Raw genomic sequence first — 24669 nt, forward strand, 5'->3', positions numbered from 1 at the left:
AGCAGGCGCATCCTGCACAGAACGCTCTAGAGCGCCGCAGGCCAAAGCAGCAGCCTGCTCCCGACACGTGCTGCAAGAGGGTCCCGAGCTGGGGGTCTGTACCCTGCACGCATGAGGAGGGAGGTGGAGGCTTTCCCCTCAGCCCCCCGGAGAGAAGCTGACCCTGCCAGGCTGGAACCTTCCATTCCGGCCCAGCCTCTTCCTCCCTCGCTGTGCCGAGGAGGGATCTAGAAGGGACTTTCCAGAGAGGGTTAGCGTGCAGGGTGTGGAAATGGAATAAAAGCATATGCAAATAGGTCTTAGCTGCCTTCCTCTACCCCAGCAAATAAGAGTCTTTCTCCAAGACGCTTGACCGCTCTTCCTTCCCTGGATGGCAGCAGCAGGGCCGATTGGAGTGGTAAACCCTGGGCCGGAAGCCATGCCAAAGGGGTGGGCAGGATGGACAGGAGACAGTAGCACAACGAGGAGGGGGAGAACGGAGGCTGAATTGGAAATGATAAAATAAAATGAAATTTTAGGAGCTCGCTGTGAGTATGAGCTGGGAAAAAATAATCATTGCAAGCTGATTTATTATGTACTTACCTTCTGTTTGAGAGGCAGCAGGCTTTTGTACAGTGGATTATTGCAGAGTAAATGGCACATTAAAGATATAATCAAGATGTTTAAGGCATATTGAAATGGCATTAGAATTAAAGTAGGTGAGAGACTTTTGTCATGGTCTAGAAATATAAAAATGTCAGTGACTTGGAGATATTTCCAGTGCTTTAGTAAAGATGCGGCTTCATTTCCAAAGGGGACATATTTTTAACCTTTTGTTATTTTCAGGGTGGGGTGGGATAGAGTGGGGTCAGGAAGTGGTTTAGAATCTCTATGGATGATAAAATAATATGCTTTAAACCCTGGAGTTGTAGACTGTGGTCTCTATTTAGGAAGTCATAAACTTTCTTGCAGTGACAACAGCATGAAAATATTGCACAGTAAATATGGTGCTCTTAGGAGGTTTCAGGGCTGGAGGATTATGGCCATTACTTTTTGTTTATTGTGTTCCTATTCTCAATCTCAATTTTGTCTTGTATATTAATAATTTTTTAAAATTTTTCTAATTTTTTTAAAGAATCTGTTACATACTGAACCTGACTTGTATGCTAATTGGCAAACAGTGTCACTTTTCTTTCTTGATGCCTCGATGGGCTTAATTATTGTATTACTGTATTTTTTTGTCATTTGAGACCTTTATATTCAGTGTCCTTTCTTTCTTCCTTTTTTTTTTGAGATGGAGTCTGGCTCTGTCACCCAGGCTGGAGTGCAGTGGTACGATCTCAGCTCACTGCAACCTCCACCTCCTGGGTCCAAGCGATTCTTGTTCCTCAGCCTCGAGAGTAGCTGGGATTACAGAAGCGCGCCATGACGCTGGCTAATTTTTGTATTTTTAGTAGAGACAGGGTAAACCCTGTTTTGCCATGTTGGCCAGGCTGGTCTCGAACTCCCGAGCTCAGGTGATCTTCCCGCTTCAGCCTCCCAAAGTGCAGTGTCCTTTATTTCATTTGTGTGCCCCGGTTCTGCTCTGATTTTGCCCCAAACCCTTCTGAGTATAGCCCTCTGCTGACATTTTATCCCCGTTATTAATAATGGGCTTTTGGACATAACTTTTGGCTTATCTTTATTTGTTTTTGTTATTGTTTTTAAAATCATACTGCTGTCCTTATGCATGGTACTCCTTGGAACAGATAAGCAGCAGTACAAGAAGCTCTTTGAGAGAGAGAAAGTGGACTCTGGTGGACTCTGGGGGTCATGCAGGTTGTTTGGAGTTGTTGGACTGTTAGCTTGTGGAGTGGGTGGTGTTTCATCTTCAGGATTCCATGAGGCCAGGCCTGGGATGGGATGAGGAGCTGACTGGATGGCCCCTGGTGATGCATTCCTGCGCCCTCTTCTCATGTCTGAATTCCTAGAGTCCCACTTTCTGCAAAGGCCCTGCGGGAATCAGACACATGCACTGCTTCAGTTGGGTGTAGTTTTAGGTTCTCAGTGGAGGCCTTTAGGCTCAACCTGTAGTAAATATTTGTTTTCTCTGGCTGTCAGCAATCTTTAGTCTTGGGTGTGGTCCCTTAAAGCCAGCTTTTGGGCAATTTTTGAATTGCAATGGGGATTCCTCCTTCCGATTGTTCTACAATCTGGCAAACATTTCTTATTTTGTTTTGGGCTTCAGTCTTATTTAGTAACAAGAGAAAATCTTCTATTTTCAACAATAACTTACAAATTATTTTTATGACTTACACTTTGTGAAGCATTTTTGTCATTTCATGTAATTCATAAAATTTGTAAGGTTGGTAGAAACAGTATAATTAGCACATAATGGGAACTTATTAAATATTTGTTAAATGAATGAATTAAATCCATTTTACTGCTGAGAAAATTGAAACTCAAAGAGATCAAGTGATCTATTTAAGGCTCCACTTTCCAATAGGGACTCGCATCTGATTTTTCCCATTCCAGACTGACTCTGATATAATATCTTACGTACTATTTGTTACTCTTTCTCCAAGATCTTGGAAAGATCCTTCGATTCTCTAAGATAATAGGACAATGCAAATGCATGGATACACCATCAAAGGGGTGGCTGAGGGCTGTCTACCTCTTTGTATAGTTCTTTCCTAGGTTCCTGACTCTGCTAAAAACTTATATCCTTAAGGATATGACTATTTAGATACATTCCTTGTTGGAGATAAGAGCACAAGTTCATTGCTGAATCATGGTGTATATATACAAAAAAAAAAGAGTGTGCAAGTTCATGCTGAAAAAAATGACTATCTTGAATTTTTAATATTTTTTGGAAGTTTGAGCATAAAACTCTGCACATCTCAGGGGAAGTTAATTTCAGAGTTTTGGATGTGGAGCTGAATATTTTCTCTAGGTTTGTCTCTTGGGGTACTGGAGGGAGTCATGCGGTGCCGCCATTTTGGGGTAATCTTGGTGTGTAGCATTCAGTAGTCATCTGGCCTACAATCGTCATTATCAGCTGCCCCCACTGCTGGAGGAAATGTCACCCATATCAGTTCAGACATTAAAATAATAAGAAAAGAGCCAGTTGTTCTAACCAAACCAAGAATTAGGCTTAAGGTCACACCCATGTACCAATAACATCCATCAGCTTGCCAGAGACTTCCTTTAACCGGGGACACCAGGAACAGAGAGAAAGAAGAAAAATTTCCCTGTTAAATCTGAAGCTAATTAGAGAGGGATGCCAAATGGGTGTTCCCCACAAGGGCCTTTCCCTTTGACTTCTGTAACCGGAGATTCAGTTTTGGCTCTGGATTATCTCCCAGAAGAAAGCTGCAAAAACAACTCGGGTTACTTCTTTACTAAACTGATCCTCTTTGCTGCTCCAGTGTGCAATTGTATTGCCACACAGAGAGTCTCAAACCTGTCAGTCTTTTTTGCAGTTGTTTTTGTGTCTCATAGGACTTCCTCAAGTGAAGATTGTAAATATTTATTTTTATATTTACTTTTGAAACATCTATAGTTTTTGTTGCTATCACATTGTTCATTTGCATTTAGGTCCGTCATCCATCTGAAGTATATTTTTGTGTATGATATAAGACAGATCTGATGTTAATGTTTTCCTCTTTAGGTACTAGTTTTTCCTCTACTTTTTTAAAAAAATAAAATGTTGGAATTAGGATCGTTTTAGATTTATAGAAGCATTGCATAGACAGTACAGAGTGTTCTCGTACACTCCGCTCTCCTGCTTTTTGATTTCTTCCACTGCTTTGAAAGGATATTTTTACCTGGTCCTAAATTACAGCATGTACACAGATATCTTTCTAGAATCTCATTTTTATTCTATTGGTGATATGCTATTTCTGCTCCAATGTCACATGTTTAATTATTATTTCTAGAGATTTCATAGCTTTTGCTAGGAAACCTGAGCTCTCACAGGACTTTTAAGAGGTCAAATTCAGCCTTCAGGCAAGTGAAATAATATCAACCCTGTAGTTGTTGCTGCTGAGGTAACTGGCCAGGAAGTAACACAGCTGCTACACAGGGAAGGGAGGTGATCACTGGTCACCTGCCCTTTTCTCTGGGCACAAGTCTTGGACACAATAGCAAGGACCAGGCTTTGGAGTAGAGTTTCTTCACCTTAGCGCTATTAATGTTTTGGGACTGAAAGTTCTTTGCTATTGGGGAGTACTGACCTGTGCATTGTAAGACATTTATCAGCATCTCTGGCCTCAACCCACTAGATGTCCCCCAACTCATGACACCTTGAAATGACAGCCAACTCATGGCAATCAAAAATATTTTCAGACACTGCAAATATTCCTAGGAAGGTTAAGCCTCCTCCTCCCCTCCCCCTGCCCCTCCAGTTGAGAACCACTGCTCTGGAGCCAGCCTGAGTGTTAACCTTGGCTCTACTGTTTAGTAACTGTATGCCTTCATTTTGCCAATGAAAAATAGCCAAATTCTGTAAAATATTTGAAGAGATATATTCTGAGGCAAATTTGAGTGACCATGGCCTGTGACACAGCCCTCAGGAGGTCCTGAGAACATATGCCCAAGGTGGCCCAGGTGCCTATTGGTTTTATACATTTTAGGCAGGCATGAGACATCAATCAAATACATTTAAAAAATACACTGGTTTGGTCCAGAAAGGTGGGACAACTCAGAGTGGGGGCTTCCAGGCTGTAGGTAAATTTAAACATTTTCTGGTTAATGGTTGAGTTTGTCTAAATACCTGGGATCAACAGAAAGTAATGGCTGGATTAAGATAAAGGATTGTGGAACCCAAGTTCTTACTTGCAGAGGAAGCCTTTAAGTACTAGGCTTTACAGAAGATAGGTTGTAAAATTTCTCCTCTCCTTCTCTCCCTCTCTCCCTCTCTCCCTCTCTCCCTCTCTCCCTCTCCCCGTCTCCCCCTCTCCCCCTCTCCCCCTCTCCCTCTCCCGAGACAGAGTCCTGCTCTGCTGCCCAGGCTGGAGTGCAGTGGTGCGACCTCGGCTCACTGCAACCTCCACCTCCCAGGTTTAAGCGATTCTCCTGCCTCAGCCTCCGGAGTAGCTGGGACTACAGGTGGGCACCACCACACATGGCTCATTTTTGCATTTTTAGCAGAGACAGGGTTTCACCATGTTGACCAGGCTGTTTTCGAACTCCTGACCTTAGATGATCTGCCCGCCTCAGCCTCCAAAAGTGCTAGGATTACAGGCAAGAGCCATGGTGCCCGGCCCATAAGATATTTCTTATCAGACTTACAGTCTGTGTTGATGTTAATGCCGGAGAGGTATAATGAGGCATGTTTGAACCCCACTTCCCATCATGGCCCGAAACAGTCTCTCAGGTTACATTTTAAAAGAGCCTTGGCTGAGGAGGAAGTCCATTCAGATGGTTGGGGTTGGGTGGTGGGGCGGGTGGGGGCTTCAAATTTTGTTTTTGGTTTACAATTTCCTCCTGTGTAAAATGCTAACAATAATAATGCCTATTTCCTAGGATGTTCATGAAGGCCAAATGAGCTAATTAATCACACAAAATGCTCAGAACAGACTCTGGTAGGAAAGACCTGAGCTGAATGTTAACCATTACATTATTTTAAAAAATCCTTTACATTTGATCTCACTCCTGATTATCCCATAGACTTCCCATTTTTCCTACACCTCCATATCTTCTCCGCCGTGGAGCAAATATGTTTAAATCACAACAATATGTACCAAAACATTACATGTCTGTGTTAATGAAATGGAACTCTATTTTCAGGGCTCAGTAACTGCTAATTAATCAACTCCCATGATAAACTCTTCTGAGCTGTGTGTGAATTTTATTTGCAGCTACAGAACAGCAGTTCCAGTTAGTTAACAGGCCTTTAAGTGACAATCCACCTCTTTGGAGCAGGAGAAAGGCCTAGAAATGATTTTCTGAGCAAGATGGTCATGACAGTGGGGAAGATAAAAATCTGGATAAGGAGAAGACTGAGGATTTACTTGATTCATTAACTTGATGGCTTTGGGAACGCCGTGTTCATTTGCCATTAAAACACACCATCATCTTGCAATTCAGAGGGGGATGGATGAAGACTCGTCTTCTAGCAATTCATGTTACTTAGCCACCCAGAAATTTTTTTTTGTTTTGTTTTGCTTTTTGTAGCAGCAGCTACTGTAAAACCAATATGTTTGTTATTAAGCTTGCCTGAGAGCCTTTCTCCCGGGAATGATTATTTCTAGTGCGTAAGAGCTGGTTGAGGATGGCAGGTGTAGGCTATCTCTGCCTTTGTCCTGAAGGCTCAATTCCTTCTTCCAATGAAACCAGAACTTGGTTTGACAAAGAGAAGGAAGTGCCTTGGACTGAGCGGTGGGGACTGTAGTCAGGCTCATTGGTTTGATGACCTTGGTGATGCTCACTTAATTCACTTAGTCAATACAGCAGAGTGGTTGGAAGCCTGAGTTCTGGAGGCAGCATGATTAAGTTGAAAACCTAGTTTCTTAACTTGCCAGCTCTGTGACCCTGGGAAAGCTGCCAAACCTTTCTGAGCCCAATTTTTGTCATTTATAAAATGAAGTTGATTGTAGGACCTACCTCACAGTTTTATTAGGAATTTTTAGTGAAAGAATTAATTTAGCCTCACACATAATAAGCATTTAATACATCTTAACTACAATGATAACTGTTATTATTCATTTGTGAGCTTTCCATGAGCCAGGCATTGTAAGGATAGAGGACATATTCAGGTCAAATAAGACATTTTGGGTTTCTGAAGAGTTTATTCCCTGGAGATTGGAAGGAGGCGATTGTTACCACAGAGGTAAGCATCTAAGGCTGTGGACATGGGGAGGGAATTGGAGAAGCTTTTTGGGAGGTGGTGACCTTTATGGAGGGACTTGTCCCCAGAGACTGGTACCTGAGTAACTACAAAGGGAATGGACCCCAGTCATTCCCTTTGTATCAGCAGAGCCCATTCACATAGATACAGAACGTCAAGACCATGGAAACAGGCGTGTGAAACTTAGAATATTCTCCCCAACCCCAAATAGAAAAGTTACCAAGTTTGAAATGTATAGGCTGGAAGACCAGAGAGAAATGTATTGCCTGTTTCTGCTTAGTGAATCTAGCCCTGAGTTTCTGTGACTTGAGGCATGTTTTATGCCAGGCGTCTGATTCCCAGCTGACTGGGGCCCAGAGCCTAGAGGTGCCCAGCACAAGGTGTATGGGTTGCAATTATTTGTTTGGCTATTTGCGGTTAGTAATGTTTCTTTTCACCTTGCAGGAACTCACCTCATGGTTATAAGGGGAATTTGTTTTACAGAAAGGGCTAGCGAAGTTCAGTACTGGAGGATCACCTTACAGTTCCTTCTTGGCAAAAATCTGTTGACCCCAAAATGTTTCCATGCTTGCTCCAGCTTTCCTCCTAAGGCGGTGCAGAGATCTAAATGAGATAATTATGCAGACTATTTAAAAAAATTTTTAAAATAAAGTGCTACATTAGGTACTACATACTTTTTTTTTTTATAGCCAGCATATAAAGCAATTTGGATGTATCTCCTTTACATCTTTTGAGAATGAACTGAAAGACCAGGATTAATTTAGCTTTGAAAGGGTATTGAATTTGTAAAGTAGTACTAGGTAAGTCTCTCCTAAAAGCCTCGCATATTGAAAACCCATTCCTTTATTCTAACTCTGCATAGCAAGAGCAAAGTGCCACAGTAGTATTTTTTGGGGTGAGAGCTGGCAAAGTCATACTTACAACAACTTTTGGGTTCCTTTATAATTTTCCCTCATATGGTGAGAAAAATACATAAAAGGAAAGGGAGTGAATTCTTGAAAATGGAAGCAAATAGTTTCTCTGTCACAATGCGCTATGACCAAATGAGGTATGGGATTTCTTTTCATAGGACAAATTATACATTTGCCCAACAGAGTTACACAATAGGACTGTGTCTTAAAAGAGAATTCAGTTTTTTATTGATCTAATGCAACTACAGTTTTCCTGGGCTGTGCACTGGGGAAATGATAATAATGGATGGAGCAGCCATGCTGACAAATGTAAATGGTCAATGTTTAAAAGACCTTCATATTGCTCTTTTGTTTCCGTGTTTTCTGACTGCAAATCTCATGAAGTTGACAAAATGGCTCATAGTGCAAAGTACGTCCTGGTAAATAGGAGGCAATTACTTTGCTGTGTTGCTCTGTCCTGTTCCCCATTCTGGCTGAGGAATGGCTCCGACTGTGCAGTTTAAGTTTATTTTGGCCTGGCTGCTTCAGTAGCACAGGAACAAACTAGTGCCTTATTGGAGATATAGATTCTGAGGAACTGGAGGTTCGAGGGTCTGGGTGACCAGGGACAGGTGGGGGTTGGGGGCAGTAAGGGGGCCAATGGCTTACCATTCAGATCGTCACCACCCTGATGTCCAGCTTTCCGTGCAATGCAGTGACTGGGAGCTTGTGGGAGGTCATCTGAAGGATACTGTGGTCTTACAAAACAGAATATGTCAGTCAGGCAGAGGATGGGAAGATGACTGAGGACGGGAGGGGAACTTTCAGAGGGCAGAGAGAAGGAGTGGTTAATCATAATAAAAGCATAGAACTTGTTATTATAAAATAATTACTCAAGAAGTGTTTTCTAATTGTCTACCAGGTACGATGCACTGCTGTTGTGGGACAGGGTTAAAAGAGGCGGAAAATGTGATATCTGCCTTTGAGAATTTCACAGTCTCACAGGACTTGCACCAGTGGGTGCAAGACCCCACAGGATAGCGTGTTAAATTGCGTGATCGGATGACAGATGTGTGGGATGAATTTTTACCCTCCTCCCAGCTGTTTTCCACACCCAACCAGAATATTTAAAAAATACAACCTGGATGACATTCCTTCCCTGTTTCCTCTGTCTTTAGTTAAGGTCAACTCCATATTTCTCAGCAAGGCCAACATGAATCAGCTCTTGCCTGCCTGGGCCTCCCTCTCCTCATGCCATCCCTGGTCTCGTTATTGACCTCAGTAGAGGGATCTCTCTCCGTCCTCACAAGAGTGCCTGGTCACATCCCATTTGTGACTGTTTAGACATTCCGTTCCCTGTGCCTGGGAGTCCTCTTTACCTGGTCTTCACCAGACCACTCTCTACTTATTCTTCAGGGTTTCTCCTTAAATGTCATTTCTTTCCAACTACCAGGTGCTTCCCAGAATCTTCAGCTTTTCCACCGGTTGCATTTATCACATTTGGACTCACTTGTTTGTGTGATTATCAGTGAGATTTCAGTCTCTCCTGTTTGGTGATCTCCATGGGCCATGCTGGTCTTGTCTGTGCTGCAACCCCAGGATCTGGCACAGGCCTGACACACACAGCAGGTGCTCTGTAAGTCCATGATGGGTGAATGGATGAGCAAGGCGAGGTTCCACTGGGTCAGTACAGTTGTCCTTTCAAAGCACTTTGTTGCTTGTCCTGGAGCCCTTGGTATGTTGAACTTAGCATCCTGTTTGTCTACCCTCACACACTCATAAGCTTCCAGAGGGCAGGGATTGAATCATCATCATCTTTTCATCTCTAGCACCTGGTTCGCATAGGAACTCAGTGCAGGTTGTAGGATGAAGGAAAGAATAAACGAATGGAGCGGGCCTTATCTGGATTTTAAAGCTTGCCTGGGGAGGAGGGTGGAGAAAAAGTGAATTCAAGGATCCAAAATAGCAGTGGGAGCTGGGATGCAAAACAAGAGTAGGGTTTTGTTTTGTTTTAAGGTTGAAAATCTGCATTAGAAAAATACCGGATAGTCACCAGACACAGCATGACAGGATGTACTCATGCTACAAAGATGGGAGGGTTGAGTGGGGGGAGGCTTGGAATTTCCCCAGCTAAACTTTATACCTTGAATGATGTCTGTCTCTCAGAGCGTGCTGCTCTCCTCAGGAGTTTTATCCATTCAACATATTTTTATCAAGCACCTATTCCATGGGGAAGATATGCCTCCCCTCGAGGAGCATGAAAATTGGCCCTTAAGGGGTGAAAAAAACCTTACTCTCTTTATGTGTAAAGCACAAATATACACATAGTATATGTAGACATGTATCTGTAGTGTTAACATTTCATAGTGGGGGGATTAGGAAAAAAAATGTCCGAAAAGTTTCCTTAGAAGGATGAAAATGAAAAAAAGATTGAGAAACGGACCTACTCTGTGCCAGGCATTCTTCTGGTTAAAGTGCCTACTCCCATGAAACTTTCACTCTTACGAGGCAGAAAGGCAGTAAACAAATAAGTAACTATAACCGTGAACTAATAAATTCTATGAGGCAGAAAAGCAGGCAAGAGGCTGGAACATTTGAGGAATGGGTGGGGCATGTCTGTGGTTCGTTTAGGTAGGGTAGGTGAGGGATGGACTCTGATGAGGTGATGTTTGAGAAGAGTCTGGAAGAAGTAAGAGGTGAACAGTGGAAATATTTTGGGAAAGACCCTTCCAGGAAGAGGTAATAGCTTGGTGCAATTAAGAACAGCAAGGAGGCCAGGTGGGCAGGAGTGGATGGATGAGGGAAGGATGGTAGAAAAAGAGATTGGAGGTAGAGGCAGGGGCCAGATGACATGGGCCTTGTAGGCCATATGGAGGGGTTTGGGTTTTGTTCTCTGTGTGATGGAAAGCTGCTGGAGAGCTTTATGCAGGGCAGTGACATGATTTGATTTATCTCTCCTTTTTTATTTTTTGAGACGGAGTCCTGCTCTGTCTCCCAGGCTGGAGTGCAATGGCATGATCTCGGCTCACTGCAACCTCCACCTCCCAGGATCAAGCAATTCTTCTTGCTTCAGCCTCCCGAGTAGCACCCGCCATCATGCTCAGCTAATTTTTGTATTTTTGTAGAGACGGGGTTTCACCATGTTGGCCAGGCTGGTCTTGAACTCCTGACCTCAGGTAATCTGCCCGCCTCGCTTTCCCAAAGTGCTGGGATTACAAGCGTGAGCCACCGTGCCTGGCCTCTTTTTTTTTTCCTTTTGTGTGTGTACTTTAAGTTCTGGGATACATGTACAGAAGGCGCAGGTTTGTTACCTAGGTATACGTGTGCCATGGTGATTTGCTGCACCCATCAACCTGTCATCTAGGTTTTAAGCCCCACATGCATTAGGTATTTCTCCGAATGCTCTCCCTCCCCTTGCCACCCACCCTCCGACAGGCCCTGGTATGTGATGTTCCCCTCCCTGTGTCCAATGTGTTCTCATTATTCAGCTCCTACTTATGAGTTATCTTTTAATAAGATCTCTCTGACTGCTATTTGGAGGGTGGACTGCAGAGGCAGGAGTGGAATCAGGAGACCTCACTGTTGCAGGTCTCCGAGGTGGGAGCTGATGGTGGCTTGGGTGAGGGTAAACAGTTAGATTCTAGGTGTGCTGTGAAGGCAGAGCTTGCCGAACCCGCAGAGGGATTGAAAAAAGCGTCTCCTTTCTACCAGCTGCTGGCCTCTCTTGTGAAGGCCAGGCTGAGTACATAGTTATCTAGCATTCTGCAGTTACTTATTTTTCATCTGTATATCTTGCCACCTTGTCTAGTCTTTGAATTCCTTTTGGGAAGAAACCATTTTTGTTTATGTCTCCAGGAGCCAGACAGTGGGGCCGAATGGTTAAAAGTGTTAGTTGTCTGTGTTAGGTTAATGTTTTAACTGCTTAGCCGCTGTTCCTCCTCCTCCTTCTCTTCTTTTTCCTTCTCCTCCTCCTCTTTTTTAATCAAGTGAGGACCGCAATGGTTTTTTTTTTTTTTATGGCTTTTGAGAGTGAAGTGAGATTTGCGTGAAAGTGCCTTGTTGGCTGATTGTGATGTCTCATGCCTATAATACCAGCACTTTGGGAGGCCGAGGTGAGTGGATTGCTTGAGCCCAGGAATTTGAGACCAGCCTGGGCTACATGGCAAAACCATCTAAGTTGGAGCACTTTTCCCCTTCCATGTCTTGGTTTTCCTTCATGTGAAAGGGAAGGCGACGCTTACTTAAAAAAGTGGAAACTCTCAAATAATTTACATTGTATTCTAAGTGTAAAAGGTCACGACGAGGGTGATGGAGAAGCCATTACATGTCTCTTGAGGGAAGTGAGTGTCTCTAGTGAATCATTATGAGTAAACGGATTTGGTGCTGCAGCATGAGCAATACAAAACGTTTATATAGTAATCACCAAATTGTGTGGATCCAACCAGAATAAAAAAAATGCCTGAGCTTTGGCTTAGGGCCATGACTGAACGGGAGCATGAAGCCTGGCATGGAACAGAAGGAATGAAAGGCATGGATGTAGCACAGCGATAGACATAAATAGATGCAAGTTTAAGCAGAGATGAAAATGCGTGGCTGCCGCTGTTTCCCTCTGCACTCACGGCAGGCTCAGAGCTGGAATTAGAACTCTGGCAGCAGAACTCCCAGAGCCTGTTGTCTAAGTGTTACACTTTGCTTTCTCCAGATAATACGCAAATGTTACCCCAGAATCCTTCTACCAGTAGATTAATTCCCCCTGGCTTCATTAAGATAGTGGGGTTCAGGTTTATTTTACAGTTGCCATTCATTGTTCACCCACTCATTCATTTGTCCACAATTTAAACACTACTTTTGTGCATCTGCCGTATGCCAGGCACGGTTAGGTGCCAGGGATAAAACAATCATGAATAAAACATGAATAAAACAATCTCGGCTTGGGGCTACATTTAGTGGAAGCAACACTTCTTGTTTAGGACTATCAGTGGTGGGAGGACCCAGGGTTTGTGTGATTTGCCACAAATTTAATGGTGCCCTTTTCTGTACTGAACCAGAAAATCTTCTAATTGGTGAAGAAAATCAGCAACAATCTGAAAAATAAAATATGGCTCCCTACACTTCATCCTGGACTGGAAATTGGGCCGCCTGCCATCATTTTCTGACCAGGCTGATTTAGCTATTTGACCTTGGGCCTCAATTATAACTCATGTTCAAGCAATGGTTTCTCATACATTAGTTTACTTTGCTCCTTCCAATACCTGATGGGTGAGAGAGGACCATTTCTAAGGAGGTCTCTGATGTGTAGAGAGGTTATATGACCTGTCTAGTTCTCACAGCTGGTAGGAGAAAAGCTAGGGCTAAAACCCAGTTCTAACTTCTGTCACCATTTTTTTTTGGAGACAGTCTCTGTCACCCAGGCTGGAGTGCAGTGGCATGATCTCAGCTCACTGCAACCTCCACCTCCCAGGTTCAAGCAATCCTCCTGCCTCAGCCTGTTGAGTAGCTGGGACTACAAGTGTGTGCCATCATGCTCAGCTAATTTTTGCCTTTTTAATAGACATGGGGTTTCACCATGTTGGCCAGGCTGGTCTCAAACTCCTGACCTTGTGATCCCCTCACCTTGGCCTCCCTAAGTGCTGGGATTACAGGCATGAGCTACCGTGCCCAGCCTATCACCTTGTTTTTATTATCTCATCATGCTGTCATCTTAATGTTTTTAACTTTTCAGTTTCCCCATCTTTAAAATAAGGAAATTAAACTGTGTTGTTTGTAAAAGTAAGTTCCCTCCCTCTCCTCTCTCCCTCCTTCCCCTCCCTTCTCTCCCTCCCTCCTTCCCTCCCTCCCTCTCTCCTTCCCTCTCTCCCTCTCTCCTTCCCTCCCTTTGTTTTCTCGCTCCCTCCTGTTCCTGGACCAAACTGAGGGTCAGGCTGCTATTTCTCGGGGCCCAATAATGAGATGCAGATGAACTGGGGAGGAAGATAATTTTTATTTCTGTAACTGGTTACAGGGAGAAGGCCAGGAAATTATCACTAGACCAACTCAAAATTACAAAGTTTTCTAAACTATATGTCTACATGTAAGTGTGCGTTCATCTAAAGACATTAGTGATTAATTTCTTTTAATCTGTAACTAAGGTCTGAGTCCTGAAGACCTTCCTTTAGAGCCTCAGTAAATTTACTTAATCTAAATGGGTCCAGGGGCTGGGGTGGTTACTTATCTTGTCTCCTGCTAAATCAGGGAGGTTCAGGGAGTTCCTTTAGACCCCCAATAAACTTGTTTGTGGAGGCCTGGGGAGTTTCTTCAGACCCCCATTAAAACTTGTTTAATCCTAAATGGGTCCGGTTAAGAATTCCTTTGTTATTTTGTCATGCTTTAGTGTCCAGGCAAAACTTTTGGTGGGCTTTTGTTGCATTCCAGCCTTTGTATAAGGGCACTGGCTCAATCAGCTTTTAATGTCTACCCTAGTTAGTCAGTCAGTGCTGGGACAGTTGTGATGGAAGCCTTCGTTATTGAGACCTAGCCTCCCTCCCTTCCTCCCCTCCTCTCTCCTCCCTTCTCCACCTCCCTCCCTTTGTTCCTTCCTTCCATCCTTCCATCTATCCTTCACTGGAGTTCCTACTATGATCAAGACATTATGCTAGAAGCTGGAAATAATGTTACACAAAACACATGCACAGACCCCATTAAGAAAGGTAAAAAGCCACCCAAAGAATGGGAGAAAATATTTGCAAATTATACATGTGGGGCTTGTATCTAGGATATATAGAGAACCCTTACAACTCAATAATAAAAATACAAACAACTCAATTACAAAATTGACAAAAAAATCTGAATAGACATTTCTCCAGAGAAGCTATACAAATGGCCAGTAAGCACATGAAGAGATACTCAACATCGTTAGCCATCAGGGAAATGCAAATCAAAACCATAGTGAGATACCACTTCACACCTACTAGGATAACTATACTCAAAAGATAGACATTAACAAGTACTGGCAAGATGTGGAGAAACTGGAACCCTCATACACTGCTGGTGGAATTGTAAAATAGTGTGGCCGCTTTGGAAAATGATAGCCATAGAGTTAACCTATGACACAGAAATTTCACACTTAGGTATACGTCCGTGAAAGGAAAATAGATCTCAGGACTCCCAAAATCACTAAGCCAAAGGGAAGTCAAACTGAAACTGTGTTAGGCAAACCTGCCTCCCATTTTATTCCTACGCAAGCTAGCTACAAAGATAAAAAAGCTACATACCTCCCTCACAATTTGCCCACAAGGAAATTCCTTGTGGACAAAAGACAGAGAATGCAGTCATTCCTTGCTCATGTGAGACCAATGCATGCCTGATTTCTTCCTCCACCCTATTATTTCAGTAAGCCAGACTAAGGCATAAGTGACTATTCCTCTACCCTCCTTTCACATGTAAATTGTGTATTCAGTAAAAGGCTAACCAGAGACCAAAACATGCAACAGTTTGTCTCACATCTACCTGTAATCTAGAAGCCCCCAACCTCGCTTCTAGTTGTCCCACCTCTCCAGACTGAACCAGTGTACATCTTACATATATTGATTGATGTCTCATATTTTCCCTATAATGTATAAAAGCAAGCTGTGCCCCGAACACCTTGGGCACATGTTGTCAGGACCTTCTGAGGCTGTGTGACAGGCATGTGCTTAACCTTGGCAAAATAAACTTCCTAAATGGATTGAGATCTGTCTCAGATACTTTTGGGTTCACACATCCATGAGAAATGCAAACATATGTCCACACAAAACTTGTACCTGAGTATTCATTCATAGAAGCATTATCAAATAGGCAAAAGGTAGCAACAACCCAAATGCCCATCAGCTGATGAATGGATACATAAAATGTGGTAGATCCTTACAATGGAATATTATTCATCCATAGGAAGGATGTACTGATACTCATTAAAACATGGCTATATCTTGAAAGCATTATCCTAAGTGAAATAAGTCAGTCACAAAAGGCCACTGATTATATGATTTCATTTATATAAGATGTCCAGCATATATATAGACAGAAAGTAGATCAGTGATTCCCCAGGGGTGAGGGAGGGGAATGGAGATTGACTGCTAATGGTTATGAGATCTATTTTTGGGATGATGAAAATGTTCTGGAATTGATTATGATGGTTGTACAACTCTGCAAATATACTAAAAAACCAATGCGTTTTTCACTTTACGTAGGTGAATTGTCTAGTATGTGAGCTATAACTCAATAAGGCTATCATGTACTTATTTTATTTTATTATTATTTTTTGGAGATGGAGTCTCGCTTTGTCACCCAGGCTGGAGTGCCATTGTGCAATCTCAGCTCACTGCAACCTCTGCCTCCCAGGTTCAAGTGATTCTTCTGCCTCAGCCTCCCAAGTAGCTGGGACTACAGGTGTGTGCCACCATGCCTGGCTAATTTTTGTATTTTTATTAGAGACGGGGTTTCACCATGTTAGGTGAAACTTGAACTCCTGACCTCAGGTGATCCGCCTGCCTCAGCCTCCCAAAGTTCCGAGATTACAGGTGTGAGCCACCACACCTGGCCTATGTACATATTTAAAAAACACTAGCATGGTCTCTGTGCTTGTGGAAAACAGTCTTGTTGGAGAGATAATTTTAATCTAATAATTATACAAAATTATCTAACAATTACAAATTATAGTGAAGGAAAAGAATCCCATATTATGAAAGAGACTAGCTGGAGGCTAATGGGGGGGCGGTAGGTAAACATTCAAGTGCTCTTACAGAGATCCCCAAGTAACACTGGCTTAAATAAGGTAGATGTTCCATTCTTGCTGATCTATCAGTGCAGGTGTAAGCGGTCTAGGGTGCATATGGAAGCCTCACCATTTTGGGGCTCTTCTGGCATGCTGCTCTGCTGTTCCCTGGGGGGCTGCACTCATCTGCATGGTCCACAGTGGCTCTCCACCATGCCTACAGTCCAAGCCTGCGAAGAGGGAGGGGAACAGTACAAAACTCGGCACTCCTGCTCACATTCAGCACTTTGTCACACCAGGTGAGGAAACAAAGTCAGATGTTCATCTGTTCAGATACCACTTAAGGGTTCTATTAGGAGAAGATAATATATATTGGGCAAACAATTAGCAATCTCTGCCACAGATGGCCTCTCTGAGGAAGTGACATTGAAAGCAAGAACCTCGGGATAAGGTGATGTTAAAGAGACAAACGAGTTTTCCAGGCCAGGGGGATGGCATATGGAAGGGCCATGAGGCAGGAAAGGCCAGCTACCACATTTAATGATGCTTAATGATGTGCGTGTCTACTGTGCACATCCCCTCCAGATTTTTTTTTTGTTTTAACAGAGTCTCTGTGGCCCAGGCTGGAGTGCAGTGGTGCAATGATAGCTCACTGCATCTTCCAATTCCCAGGCTCAAGTGATCCTCCCACCACATGCCACAATGCATGGCTAATTTTTTGTTTCTAGTAGAGACAAAGTCTCTCCGTGTTGCCCAGGCTGGTCTTGAACTCCTGGGCTCAAGAGATCCACCCACATCAGCATTCCAGACTGCTGACCTGGTCCCCTCTGATGTTTATAACTCATGAGTACCAGGACTAGGCCTGGTACTGGGAAGCAGCTGCATTGGATTTACCAGGCTTTTCACTCTTGTATTTTACAGGGCTGGGACAGGCCTGGACTGCAAGGAGGGGTCTTTGCACCATCTCAGAAAAGCCTGTGTGTATCCTCAGCTTTGAGAACTGAATTCCATGGGTTGTGTCAGTGTCAGACCTGTGAAATTCAGTTCTTCAGCTGGGATATCTCTGTCGTCGTGGGCTTGAGGACACTGGAGAGAGTAGATCATGGAGAACTTCAGTCTGCTGAGGAGCTTGGAAGACTGGAGACAGAAGGCAGAGTCTCAGGCTCTGAAGGAATAAGGAGTGTGGGTTCCTGTGAGAAACACTCATTTGATTGTGAAAAGACTTGAGTTCTATGTTAAGCAGGGTTCCAAGTAGCTAAATGAATGATCTCAGCAAGTCTCTATTGCTGCTGCTGCTGCTGCTGCTACTCGTTTACATTTATTGATTACTTAACGATGATTCAGGTACTGTCGTAAGTGCTTTACATGCTGTTATAGGAGACTCTTGGGAGAAATCTCTTTAATGAAGCTTGAGACACATGGCATTGCCATGCAATGATTTTTTCCCCCCTCTTCACGGAATCAGAGGGAATAACAGAATGTGACAATGATTCTTTAGCATGGACTGCTGAGGCTTCTGGTTCCTTTTTAAGATCTGTGGTGAAAGAAGATGAGAAACATAGGTATGCCCTTCTTTTTGTCCCCCTCTTCCTTTATTTGAATCTTTACTTCCTTCTATAAATATATTAGGGCTACATTGTCCCCTTGTATTTCAAACAAGGCAAAAAGAGGTTGTAATTAGACTTTACTGCAATCCTCAGTTTCTCCACGGAACAGGAATGCAAAGGTTTTGAAGGCCTCTCTATTTGCTGACATGGTCAGCTGGGTGCCGTGGGCCAAGTCCTTCTGTTGCCCTCCTCTGTCACCAAGTAAGCTAGGTCCATTCTGAGGCTCAGGTTTGCTGTGATGATGACCACTTTTAGGCAGAAAGTTAGAGGTCTCACGAGTGCTATATAGACTTTATCAGGCTTTAGATTTGATGGGGAATAAGGAATGTGACTTGTCTTTTGGGAACTGATTTTTGATTCATCGTTGTCTCTTGGTGTCCTGGAATTTCCATGTTATTACAGTCTACTGAACGAAAGAGTAACCTGTGCCAGAGGAGAGGCGAGTGAAAGACTCCACAGCATGCTCATTCTCAGTCTGTCTTCTCAGTGCCACCGAGGTTTACTGAGTACCGACTATGTGCTGAGCACTGTGCTCAGGGCTTTGTATGCATGATCTCAGTGAATCTCACCAAGCCTCATCTGGAAAATGGGGACAAATTAACAACAGGATGGCAAATTAAAAAACACATAACCACGTTCTACAGATGCAAAGGGGTGCTTGGTTATTATGAAGGCCCCCTGGCAAGCGTGTGGGACATGGGTGTGTTCTCTGGGTTGTACTGATCAGATCAAGGACCTCCCCCACCCTTCTCACATTCTGCCCACTTCCGCCCTTTGCTTATCAGACCCTTAGCCAGTGACTCATTCTAGAACCAGAACCTTGGTGAAATCTCAACTGAGACCAGAGATCGGTGTCTTCAGTCCTAGACTGATGGAGAAAATCCAGAATGTATACTAGAAGTTCCAAGTGCTCTGGGTTTCACCTCGTCTGTGCTGTAGACACTGACTTTGGCTCAGAACTCCGATTTAGTACAAAAGGCTCATTTTAATTTCAGGGGCACTATTCCTGAAGCAAACCTAATAAGAAATATGGAATTCGCAGATACACACACACATTAAAAAATTAACCTGGTGTATCTGTGAAGAGTAGGCAGAAATTCACTGTATAAAGGAATGCTTCCTTTTATAAAGAGTTTGTGTTAAGATTCCATTAGATAGTACATTTCTCAAAGATTTTTGAGGTTGTATTTGCTTTATCAAAACTTGGTTTATGTAAGTGGAAAAAGCATGTTGCAAAATAACTTGGTGTCTATGATTCAGTTTATGTAAAATAATAAATGCATGTAGGAATACTTGTGTTGAAAGATGTACATTGATTTGTTGACAACGATTATCTCTGAGATGGTGGGATTTGAGATGTGTTTTTCTTTTTTTTTTGTATTTTTCTCTGTTGTTTGACTTAGAACATGTTTAGTTACAATAATAAAGTTATTGAAGACAATATAACACCCAACTGGGATGAGTCCAGATAGTACTCATGCTGTGCATTTCTTAGACAGTATGTTGTACAGGTGGGTCATGGAGGAGTGGAGAGAGAGCCCTGATTTGTTGTCCCACGAAGAAGAGAGGCACAGGATAATATGTAGTGTGATTCTTTTTTTTTTTTTGCAAGAGGAGAAATGTGTGTGTGTCCATGTAAGTGTATGGATGTCCAGTGGGTAGTGGGTGTTAAGACTGCAAGTGATTTTTTTCCTCTCTTCCTTAATTATGCTTTTCTGCCTAAATAAAAAAAGAGCACTCTCCAAAAATCCATCCATGTGTGCCAGTGGTTTTAAATGTGTTTCTTGGACCAGCAGCATCAGTATCACCTGTGACTTTTTTTGAGTCACTCTGTCACCCAAGCTGGAGTGTGGTGGCACAATCTTGGCTCACTGCAACCTCCGCCTCCTGGGTTCAAGTAGCTGGGATTACAGGAGCCTGCTACTATGCCCGGGTAATTTTTGTATTTTTAGTAGAGATGGGATTTTGCCTTGTTGGCCAAGCTGGTCTTAAACTCCTGACTGCAGGTGATTTGTCCACCTCAGCCCCCAAAAGTGTTGGGATTACAGGCATGAGCCACCACGCTTAGCCTGGGAATGACTTTTGGATTAGCCAACCAACCTGTGAACTTTTTAGAAATGTAAATTTTCAGGCCCCACTCAAGACCCCCTGAATAGAAAACTCTAGGGGTAGGGCCCAGCAATTTCTGTTTTACCAACCCTTTGGCTGACTTTTATGCACACTAAAGTTTTAGTACTGATAGGGTCAATCAAGGGACATCTCCATTCCCCTGGAACTGAAATATAGCTGACATTGACATGAAAGATGCTGGCCCACTCCTACAAGTATGCATGCAAGTATTCCGCAAAACTTATTTCTGAGAGATGAACAACAGGACCACAAAACTTCAAGATCATTAAAGTGATATTTCCACCAGTGAATGGTAGATCTCTAGGTTTTTAATGTGCAAACTTTAGGTGCATAAAACCACCTGAAGAAGTTGTCAATTAAGGCAGGCTCCTGGGTCATACCCCTGACCCACAGACTAAGCATTTCCAGGGATCTGTCATTTTAACCATCCCTCACTGAATGTCATCAAGGAGGTCCTAGGACAACACTTAGAGCAACTATTCTAGGCTTTTTCAAATGCCGTTTTCCCCCTCCGTACTGTTATGTTTCTTCTTTCCAATTCATCCTTTCTCTTCCTGTCGTGATTGATGGGGTCTCAGAAGCAGATTAGCCATCCTTTCTGCTCTGTGCTTGGGATAGAATAGCTCACATGCTGCTAGAGAGGTGCCTTGGGAGTAATAATAATGATAATGGAAGTATTGATTTGCCATCCTCCAATAACAGGGGAAGGTCACAATTTATCAGCTCACATTAATGGGACGAGGTGGAAAGTTGGACAAACTACCTCACAGTCTGACTTTCCCTGGTTCTAGGTTGCTGGGATTCAGTGATTTAGGGACACAGTGGTTTCCTAAGTCCTGCCAGCAGTCAAACCTTTGTTAGTTAAAAGGGAAATTTCTTTTTTCATATTTTCTCACATCTAGACTTTTGCCCTCTTTTCTAATAATATTTCAGAGAGACAGCTCCCAGTTTGGGTGTCCAGGTGGTCAGAAAGTCTGGAAAAATGCTCTGGGGGCAGGAAACCAGGAAACAAGCCATCTTGTCTAGTTCCTCTTTGCTCTTGTTAGCACTAAGGTGATTTCACAACAGTTTTTAAGGACGTTCTGCTCCTATCTCCTGCAGAGGGCCTTCCAAGTAGAAGAGTTAACTTTGATTATTCCTGGGAAAGTGCAGCAAATATAATTAGGACTTTTCTTTATTGGATATTTACAATGCTCCAGGTATCTTGTATTAAAGAAAGATTTCTCTATTTTCTCTATCTGAAAACTGGAGGCTCAGGGAGGTTACATAATTTGCTTGAATTTCACACACAACATGTTAAGTGTCACAGTTAGACTGCACAGGGAGAGCCTATGTTCCTTTCACTCAAGTTTGTACTGTATTAGGATTTACAGTTTGTAAAGCGCTTTAACACACATTAGTATATTTGTTGAACACCACATTCTTCAGTGAAGTAGCTCTTCTTCTTCTTTTTTTTTTTTTTGAGGCAGAGTCTTGCTTTGTCACCCAGGCTGAAGTATAGTGGCGTGGTCTCAGCTCACTGCAAGTTCCGCCTCCCGGGTTCAAGCAATTCTCCCTGCCTCAGCCTCCTGAGTAGCTGGGATTACAGGTGCCCGCCACCACGCCCGGCTAATTTTTGTATTTTTTAGTAGAGATGGGGTTTCGCCATGTTGGCCAGGCTGGTCTCGAACTCCTGACCAGTGATCTGGCTGCCTCAGCCTCCCAAAGTCCTGGGATTACAGGCGTGAGCCACTGGGCCTGGCCATAGCTCTTCTTGTAATCCTAATTTTGGAGATAGGAAAGTGGAATTTTCAGAAGATTTTGCAACTTATCTGTCCCCCGTGCCATATAGCTGGTAATTGGTGACGTAGAGCCTCAAAATCAAGATCCCCATAGCAAAAAGTTCATTTTTACCTAAAAAAGTATACGAATATACATAAACTTGGAAGGAAAGAAAAAAAATCTTTAGCCTCAGTTTCTCCAATGTGAATGAAAACAGAAGAGCATGCTTTGAGGCCCACTATGACTTATTCCTCCACCTGTGCCTTTGGTCAGCAGGAGTGAGCCCCTGTCCATGACCAATTTCACCCCTGGGACACAGTTATACTTTAAAATATGTGATAATTAAGAAACCATATGTGCTTTTTCTTTGGGTCCTGCAGTGCTCCTAAGACTGGTCAGATTTCACTGTCTCTGGTCAGCACTTTTTTTTTTTTTTTTTTTTTTTCTGAGACAGTCTCACTCTGTCACCCAGGCTGGAGTGTAATGGTGCGATCTCAGCTCACTGCAACCTCTACCTCTCGAGTTCAAGCGATTCTCCTGCTTCAGGTTCCTGAGTAGCTAGAGTTACAGACGTGCACCACCATGCCTGACTAGTTTTTGAATTTTTAGTGGAGATGGGGTTTTGCCTTGTCGGCCAGGCTGCTCTGGAACTCTTGACCTCAAGTGATCCACCTGCCTCAGCCTCCCAAAGTGCTGGGATTACAGGTATGAGCCACCACACCTGGCCATATTTTCTTATTTTAAAAACTTACTTTTCTTCTTATATATGTAGTATGAATTTATGGCAAATAAGTTTGAATATATGGGAAACTATAAAAGAGAAAGTTTGAAATTATTAAAATTTTAAATTATGCAATTACGTATTTTTTTAACTGGAAATTTGGAGAATTCAGAATATCATAGGAGAAAAACGTTATCTATACGCTTATAGATTACCATTTTGGGTTTCTTTTCATTTTCACTTTTTTCTTTTCTTTTACACGATTGGGATTATCTTTTTAATTTGTGTATCTGTGTTCTGTGTTCTGTTGTTTAACGTTTTAGAGTGTGCTTTTCCTCATGTCCTTGCATGGTCTTTTTATGCATTTTAAATGGGTGCATAAGTAGTTCAAGGGGTGGATGCGCCTTCGTTTACATGATCGTTTCCTTATTATCAGATATTCTGAACCTGGGTCTCCTGACTCTAAATCTGCTGCTATTTTTTTCCCCCCACATATCTGTCTCTATTTCCTTTAGCTTCTTGTTTGCATTTATTTGAGAATTATTTGTGATGATTTTAGGAGTGTAAAAAACAGTATAAATAAATGTATTTTGCATTACTACATAACAGTGCTAGTGTTGAGGATTTACTATGTGCCAATCTCTATTTCAATACTTTGAAGAGCTTCTCATTAAAGCCCTCATCTCCCACAACAACAGTAGATACTGTTATCATTCCCATTATATAGATGATGTCACAGACACACACAGAGGCTAAGTATCACAGCACATTCATTTGTGTCTAGCAAAACATCCAGCTTCCAGAGTCGTATACAAACAGGCATTTATTTGTTCTTAACCAGTCTGAATATGGGCAACTACTACTAGCATTTGGGTTCGAGGCTCAGTGACATCAAGGCTGTTGTCACTGCAGAACTTTTCTCTTGTGCCTCTTGGTTTTAAAATGGCTGCAAAGGTCGTAGATATTACATCCTGATTCAAGAGAGGAAGGGAGAGAAACTGATGGTGTGGACTGGTCACGTCTGCTCCTTTTATCAGGAAAGCACATTTTCTTTCCAGAATCCCCTTTGTCTCCCCAGGAGAATTCCACTCATGCATTATTGTGTTTTTCATGACCACTGCCAACTCCAGAAGAGACTGGGAAAATGACTGTTTAACTTTTTCAACCTCTGGAGTGGAAGAGAGCTTGGGAAAGATTTTTTTCTTTTTTTCTTTCTTTCTTTCTTTTTTTTTTTTTTTTGAGACAGGGTCCACTCTGTCACCCAGGCTGGAGTGCAGTGGCACGATCTCAACTCACTGCAGCCTCCACCTCCCGGGTTCAAGCGACTCTCATGCCTCAGTCTCCCAAGTAGCTGGGATTACAGGCATGTGCCACTATGGCTGGCTAATTTTTATATTTTTATTAGAGACAGGATTTCACCGTGTTGGTCAGGCTGGTCTTGACTCCTGACGTCAAGTGATCCACCTGCCTCTGCCTCCCAAAATCCTGGGATTACAGGCTTGAGCCACTGCACCTGGCCTGGGCATCACTTTTGCTATGGATTAAATTATGTCCCCCAGAATTCATATGTTGAAGCCCTAACCCCCCAGTGTGACTGTATCTAAAGATAGGGTCTAGGAGGTTATTACGGTAAAATGAGGTCATAAGGGTGGGGCCCTGTTTCAATAGGACTGTGGTCTTATAGGAAGAGGAAGATTCAATCTCTCTCTCTCTCCTACCCCATCGCCACCCCCACCCCTCATGGCGACACAGTGAGAAGGCACAAAACTTCACCATGTTGTCATCCTAATCTCAGACTTCTAGCTTCCAAACTGTGAGAAAATAAATTTGTTTTTTTAAGCCACCCATTCTATGGTATTTTGTTATGGTAGTACAAGCTGACCAAGACAAATGGCCACAAGATATCTGCCCTGGTCAAGTGTTGGTCTTATTTTTCCTAGCAGCCAATTTCATACAGGGACCAACCATCGGCTAAGAATTGGTGTATATCACATCTCTGGCTTGGATTATGGTTGGAAGTGGTC

At 42.9% G+C, this 24669-nt stretch overlaps 1 long non-coding RNA gene and 1 other non-coding gene across 3 annotated transcripts; both read left to right on the forward strand.

Moving 5' to 3' along the window:
• Positions 1–305: 305 nt before the first annotated feature.
• On the forward strand, positions 306–19784 carry LOC144329595 (uncharacterized). 2 transcript variants are annotated; one of them, XR_013394989.1, is made up of 4 exons: positions 306–527; positions 15980–16101; positions 16517–16725; positions 17348–19784. It is a non-coding gene; the product is annotated as an uncharacterized LOC144329595 (long non-coding RNA). The 2 variants fall into 2 exon arrangements; XR_013394988.1 differs by lacking the exon at positions 15980–16101 and having other exon boundaries at positions 355–527.
• MIR146A (microRNA mir-146a) lies at positions 17401–17499 on the forward strand. The gene is given in 1 exon segment (NR_032416.1): positions 17401–17499. It is a non-coding gene; the product is annotated as a microRNA mir-146a (primary transcript).
• Positions 19785–24669: the final 4885 nt, after the last annotated feature.

This window comes from Macaca mulatta, chromosome 6 (genome assembly GCF_049350105.2).
Source record: "Macaca mulatta isolate MMU2019108-1 chromosome 6, T2T-MMU8v2.0, whole genome shotgun sequence".
Taxonomy (NCBI): domain Eukaryota; kingdom Metazoa; phylum Chordata; class Mammalia; order Primates; family Cercopithecidae; genus Macaca; species Macaca mulatta.